At 36.1% G+C, this 7,500-nt stretch overlaps 1 pseudogene; it reads right to left on the reverse strand.

The window, feature by feature from the left end:
- LOC137622796 (immunoglobulin superfamily DCC subclass member 3-like) overlaps window positions 1–7,500 on the reverse strand; it is a 222,908-nt pseudogene that overhangs the window by 207,995 nt on the left and 7,413 nt on the right.

A 7,500-nucleotide genomic window follows, 5' to 3' on the forward strand; every position in this document is an offset into this window, starting at 1 on the left:
TGAATATATTTCATATTTATTTTGACTTGATACTGGAGCGGTAATCTCCCTAATTATTGTTTTAAATACATTTTAACCGGTTTTTTATTGACGAAGTTTTATTCATATAATTATAGATTCTGATTAGGTATAATATTGAACGCCAGATAAACTGTACATCATAATCTTGTTCTCGAGATTATTATCATTACTTGTTAAGCTACAACTCTATTTGGAAAAGTAGAATGCTATAAGCCCGAGGGCTCCAGCAGGAAAAATAGCCCAGTGAGGAAAGAAATAAGGAAACTACAAGAAAAGTAATTAACAATCGAAATAGTTATCATAAAAAAACATTGCATATATAGGGTTACTTTAGAATACCTAAGAGACCACATTATGTCCAGGAACTTCGTGCAAATAATGAAAGTGTACTATCTACATGGTCACTTTGCAAGGAATAAGAAACCATAGTATATACAGTTTACTTTGGAACAATGAAAATAGAGTATTTATATAAAGGGTCACTTTGAAACACAGAAGAGGTATTCATATTCCCTGTGCAATTTGAATGAAATACTCTACTACAACTTTCTGAGGGCATATCAAGCCAGTCTTCAATCACACCAAGCACAGATCACCAGATTCTTTTTAGTTAAAGTGATGTGTGCAATCACACACACATGGAAAGCTACTGTAATTCAACTATCAGAAGTTAACATGCTAGATCTGGTGTGGCAGAGCAATTGCAGTGTTGTTTGTGCTTTTGCCTGTGTCAATATCTGGGTTGGAGCGATATGAACAATCACAAACGTATGGATAAGCTACATTAGTTCAAATTGAGGTGTCTAAAAGGTAACTACTTCCTTTGTCAGAAGGTAAAGTGCTAGATCTGGTGTGGCAGAGCCTCTACATTACCTGCAAGTGCAGTGTTGTTTGTGGTTTTGCCTGTGTCAATATCTGGGTTCCTCAGGGTGTGCGATGACCGTCTGCCTCGAGCCATCCATAGGCCTACCAGAAGTGCGACTACCGTTAGGACGATCCCTAGGCCTATCCCCATTATCCAAAGGAACTTCCTGGGCTTTGGCCTGGAGGGTAGGCCTACAGTAGATCAGAAAATAGAAATGTATGAATTTTATCAATTTGTTTCCCGTGAAAGAAGAATATGTGTAAATAGACAAGTTCAAATCATCATCCATCCTTTTTGTTTGAACAAAACCTCGCTAGATTTCAAATTCAAAGACTTTAATGGCCTAAATTTCAATCAGATAATTTTTATATATCACTCAAAGTGCCATGAAATATATCAAATCAACCATTTCTACACAAACTTCGTATACTTTTACACCAACTTATTTGCATTTTGGCTTCTCTGTGTGTTTGTATATGGAAATTCTTCACCGGGGTCTTTCCTCTGGCGTTAACTGCACTAACAGAGACTATGTACTTTCTGTTGGGCTCCAAGGAAGACAATTCTACTGTGGCTTGACTGGAAGACTTGTTCAGGACGAGCTCCCCACTTGAAGATAATCGAACCTGTGGAAGAAGATTAACATCGATGAAAAATAGTGATGGATTTCAAACATTAGATATTCCAATAGATTGTTGCTTTGTATTATTATCAGTTTTAAAAAAAGGAGTTCTCCTGTTTATCAAACATAGCAACTGTAGGAAGAAAAATAAAACATAGCAACTGTAGGAAGAAAAATACGAGAATATTCACTGCTGTTATTCAATAACTATTATCCAGGACCATTATTAGTCATCAGTTATCTAAAACTACAAGATACACCCCCCCCCCCGCTGGAAGCGACAAGAAATGAAATACATGTAAGAGAGGACTCACTTGGTGGAGAAACTGCTGACGTTGGCTGTTTGATTTCGCCTGGTCACAAGCGACTGTTACTTCGTTTGAGGACACTTTGGCTATGGAACAGTTCACCTGAACTTCAGGCAGACCTGCAGTTTGAAGTTTTAGGGAAAATTGCAATTTTGATTAGCTATAAATCAAAAGAATTTTGGATGAAATTGTCATTTTTTTTTCAGGAGGGAAAATATGCTTGACAGAAGAATTATATTTTAAAGTAATTATTCTTGGTTAAGAAATATAAATTGCCATATATCAAACTTTAGAATGTTAATTTAATGTTTGAAGTTATTGATGAAATATGAAAAGTGAGCATAATTCTATCCTTCGCTGACCAAACTATAGAAAAGTTAACCATCTAGTAACTTTTTATTGCGCTTTTCAACAAGACCCCAACCTCCTTCTCTCTCTCTCTCTCTCTCTCTCTCTCTCTCTCTCTCTCTCTCTCTCTCTCTCTCTCTCTCTCTCTCATTACATGTCTATAGATTAAATCTTCTTACTCCTGCTTATTTACATAATCCTAGTTACTTTTTTTCAAAAAAGCAATTCATGTCAACAACGGTATCCATAATATTTACAGTTTACCTTCACTTAGCAAGAAACCGTATTTAGCCTTCAACAACAGATAATCTCAAACAACACCATCAACGTCCCTGCTTGGTGATCAACTTCACTAGGGTTTGAGCCCCGCTGAAGCTTGATGGTTTCTTGTAGTTTCTGCAACCTCGCCATCGTTGTAAACTTGCTGAGTCATCAGCAACCATTGCCCGGTCCTCCCTGTTCCTGGATTGAGCTTTAATCATACCGACATATGGTGATCCTCTAACTTGTGACTGTTCATTAGCTGGTTCTCATTAGCCTTAGCCTGGGCGGTGATCATATGGATATATGATGAGCCTCTAGGGCATTTATCACTGTCCATTGCTTTGTCCTCCCTGGTCCTAGCTTGGACGTTGATCACTTGGATATATGGTGATTCTCCAGGGCTTTTGTCACTGTCTATTGCTTATTTCTCACTGGTCCTAGCTGGAGCTTTGATCATACAGATATATGGTGAGCCTTTAGGGCATTTGTCACTGTCCCTTGCCTCTGCCATTCAGGATTGACCTTTAAACCCTTAAACCTAAGCGACCTCTTACCTTCAGGAACTAGATTAAAGGTGCAGGGCTGTTGCTGGATGCCGTTCTTGTTGGTCCCATAGCAGGAGAGGACGCCGAAGTCCCTGGAGGACTTCGGGGTCAGGTGCAGGGTGCTGGAGAGCCCCTCGCACGTATACCTGGGGAGAAAGGGCCATGAGTTTCAATGCATATTTGAGGGTTTTTTTTTCTGTTTAGGGAGATTTACATGTGTAGTAACATAATTACGGTACTCACAGAGGCAGAAATATTTACCTGCGTATATGCATGCAAACTTATATATGTATGTATGTATATATCCATACATGCTCATATATGTGAATATATCCTACTTTATATACAGTAAATTCATATGCATGAACAGTGCGTGTATATATACATATATATATATATATATATATATATATATATATATATATATATATATATATGTATATATATATATATATATATATATATATATATATATATATATATACATATATATATATATATATATATATATATATATATATATATGTGTGTGTGTGTATGTGTGTGTGTATCCAGCAAAACAGAATCTTCACTCCCCCACCACAACCCTCTACAAAAACACACACAGACACAATTACAATCACTCACATATAGTACACTTTTTCTCTCGTTCCCTCTCTATTTTCTTGGGTCCAAACGTACCCTCGAAGATGCTTATTAAATTAGGAAGATTCTAATGAACTCCAATTATGAACAAGAGAATGGCGTAACGATATTAAATAAAATGCTCTCCGTGGTGACCTAATTAGTCCAAAGAATTGGGGGATGAGTCGGTGAACTTCGTAGGTCGGGGGTGGGGGGGTTGGAACTTCTTAGGTCAGGGGTGGGGGGGGACTTCCTAGGTCAGGAGGTGGGGGGGTGGGGGGGACTTCCTAGGTCGGGGGTGGGGAACTTCCTAAGTCACCGTGACGGAATTTTACGACGAAGTGAAGCCGACAAAAATCGAAAGATCAAAAGAGGCAAAGAGTTTATTTCACAATTAACTTTTATATGAAAGTTATGAACAGGTTACGATATAATTTTAGAAAAGGATAAGAGGTATTGTCTAGTTACGCATATTTTCTTTTCAACTAGGTGTTAATTTGATGAAAAAGACTTTATTATTGAAATAATATTGGTAGGGAGATCATTTAGCTCTTTGGGGCAACAGTGTTATTATTATTATTATTATTATTATTATTATTATTATTATTATTATTGTAATTATTATTGTTATTATTATTATTGTTATTATTATTATTGTTATTACTATTATTATCATTGTTGTTATTATTATTATTATTATTATTATTATTATTGATATTGTTGTTGTTGTTATTATTATTATTATTATTATTATTATTATTTTTATTGTTTTTATTTTTGTTATTATTATTATTATTTTTATTATTATTATTTATATCAATATTATTATTATTATTATTATTATTATTGTTGTTGTTGTTGTTGTTATCATTATTATTATTGTTACTGTTATTGTTAATGTTGCTGTTATTGTTGTTATTCTTGTTGTTGTTGTTGTTAGCTAATCTACAATCCTAGTTGGGAAAGCAGAATTCTATAAGCCCAATGACTCCAACAGGGAAAAGTAGCACAATGAAGAAAGGAAATAAGGAAATAAACAAACAAAATGTACTGAACAATTAAAACCAAATATTTTAACAGCAGTAGCCTCATTGAAATATATATTTCATATATAAATTATAAACAGAGACTTATGTCAGTCTGTTTAACATGAAACCATTCGTTGCACGTTTGAACTTTTGAGATCATTCCACAACCTGGTCACAGCTGGAATAAAACTTCTAGAATACTGTTCAAATCAAGTTAAAAGAAAATGAAAGAAAGTTGTTAAATAGTGGAAGAAGAAGGCTAAAAAAAAGTGGCTAGTGGGGGAGGGTAAGACCCTTTAAATGGCTACAGAGCACCGCTTGAGGTGCGCGGTTTGCACTTTCTCCCTACGGAGAAATGCTAAAATCTATGATACTCTTTCCATGCATATGTAATACAATTAATGGCCCCTAGATGGCACTTGAAGTCCCTGACTTCAAAAAGAAAGCAAATGTCAAGGCATAGTGTCTATAATCCCATACTACTGCTATTTAAATTACTACTATTTTTACTATTACTGCTATTGCTGATATTACTAAAACTCCCACTACTATTTATAATTAAACATAATCCTACTGCAATTACATATCTACTGGTATCCCAACGCTACCACTCACCCAATCACATCTATTGATAACTTACTGAAGGGCATCTATGACACGAGGTATTCCTCCTCCTCCTCCTCCACCACCACCTCCACCTCCTCCTCCCTGTTCCTCATCTCGCGCGTCACTCACGAACATCCAGGTGAAGTTGACATCTGTTGGGTACGCGTGCACCAAACAGGTGAGCGAGACCGTCTGGCCAATTTGGGCTCCAATGGTACTCTCGTTCAGGGCACAGATGGGGACGTCTGTCAGCGGATAAAATACATAGATTAATCAAGTTTATTTGCTCTCAAGTCTCATTTGAAGTTATTGGACATCAACAACTGAGTTGATGAATGGATGTAAAAAAAGTGACAGATATCCAGCAAAGAAAAAATAGGTAATGAAGAGGCAGGAGCTAGTGACAGTGACAACGTTCTAGAGACTGGCCATATATACTTATGATCAGCGTCCAAAGTCCCCTCTCCACCAAAGTTAGAACCAGGGAGGGCAAGGCAATAGCTGTTGATGATTCAGTAGGTAGACCTATAGGCTCCTCCAAACCCCCCATCCTTTAGCTCAAAAGATTGCTGACACTAAGGAAACTATCGAGTTTGAGTTGGACCCGAACCCCAGTCCAGGATATCGCTAGGCAGTGACGTTTTCAATAGGCCAAAATTTAGATTGATGGATTCTAATAGTTCTTTTTTGTGAAGAAAATTATTTAATGACATTTGGGTAGAGAAAGTTCTTTAATATGAATTCCATAATTGTTATTTTTGTATATATATATATGTATATATATATATATATATATATATATATATATATATATGTCATGTCTATATAGTATGAAAAGTAATGGTCCAAGAACACTACCCTGAGGAACACCAGATATTACACACCTTATCTCACTATGGCGCCCATCAGTAACAACTATTTGTCATCTTTTATTTAAAAATTCAGTAATGGTGCGAAGAATAGATCCACCCACTCCTAACCGTTTTAATTTGAAAACAAGGGCCTAAGGATTTACATGGTCAAAGGCCGCACTTAAATCAAGGCCAAGCATACGAACTTCCTGACCACAATCAAGGGATTTCTGCACAGCACTGGAGGTAGAAAGAAGGGCATCATATGCTCCAAGGCCTTTATAAAAACTAAATTGAAAACTATGGAGTGGGTTATTACCATCAGCATACCATTTTAGACGTTTTGCCAAAACTTGCTCAAAAACTTGATATAATAAAGGAATTATGGAAATATGGTGGTAATTAGCTGAGCTAGAGCTGATAATAATAAACATACACTTGACTGTCCCCATTCTCGGAAAGAACTCACTATCTCAGGATAGGACTGATCCACAATTTATAATGAATCTCTTAATACTTTGATATATAGAAAACCAGATTATGGATGGAGTAGTTGAACAGCAGAAATATTTAAAGGAATTATTCCGAATGATATCTTCAATGCGCAGTTAAGCGATGCAAATGTTTTATTGCAAAGCCAAATACTGCAAAAAAATTATCTTGATGACGCTTATGAATAAATGTCAAGATGCAACAATAACATTCACACCTGACAATTTATAATTTATCTATATATTCTTGACGATTAATTTTTAATTTAATATTGTTAAGAAAGCATTCATTATCATCATAGACAATATTTAGATACAGCATTAGTGTATATAAAACAACAACAACAAGAACAAATGCAACTGTTTCTAGTTCAGTATAGAACAAAGGCCTCAGATATGTACATATTCATGTCTGGGGTTTGGCCATTTACAACCGTTTGTAGTTCACTATATGACAAAGGCCTCAAACATGTCCTTATTCAAATCTGGGGTTTGGGCATTTGTAACCGTTTCTATTTACTGTAGGGAAAAGGACTCAGACATGTCTGTATTCATGTCTGGGGTTTTTCCATATGCAACCGTTTCTAGTTTAGTATAGGACAAAGGCCTCAGACATGCCCTTATTCATTTCTGGGGTTTGGTCATTTGCAAACGTTTCTAGTTCACTATGGGACAAAGGTCTCAGACATGTCCTTATTCATGTCTGGGGTTTGGCTATTTGCAAACGTTTCTAGTTCACCATAGGACAAAGGCCTCAGATATGTCATTAATCATGTCTGAGGTTTGGTCATTTACAAACGTTTTTAGTTCACAATAGAACAAAGGCCTCAGACATGTCCTCATTCATGTCCGGGGTTTGGTCATTTGACAACGTTTCTAGTTCACTATAGGACAAAGGCATCATACATGTCCTAATTCATGTCTGGG

The sequence above is a fragment of the Palaemon carinicauda genome, chromosome 29 (genome assembly GCF_036898095.1).
Source record: "Palaemon carinicauda isolate YSFRI2023 chromosome 29, ASM3689809v2, whole genome shotgun sequence".
In the NCBI taxonomy this organism is placed as follows: Eukaryota; Metazoa; Arthropoda; class Malacostraca; order Decapoda; family Palaemonidae; genus Palaemon; species Palaemon carinicauda.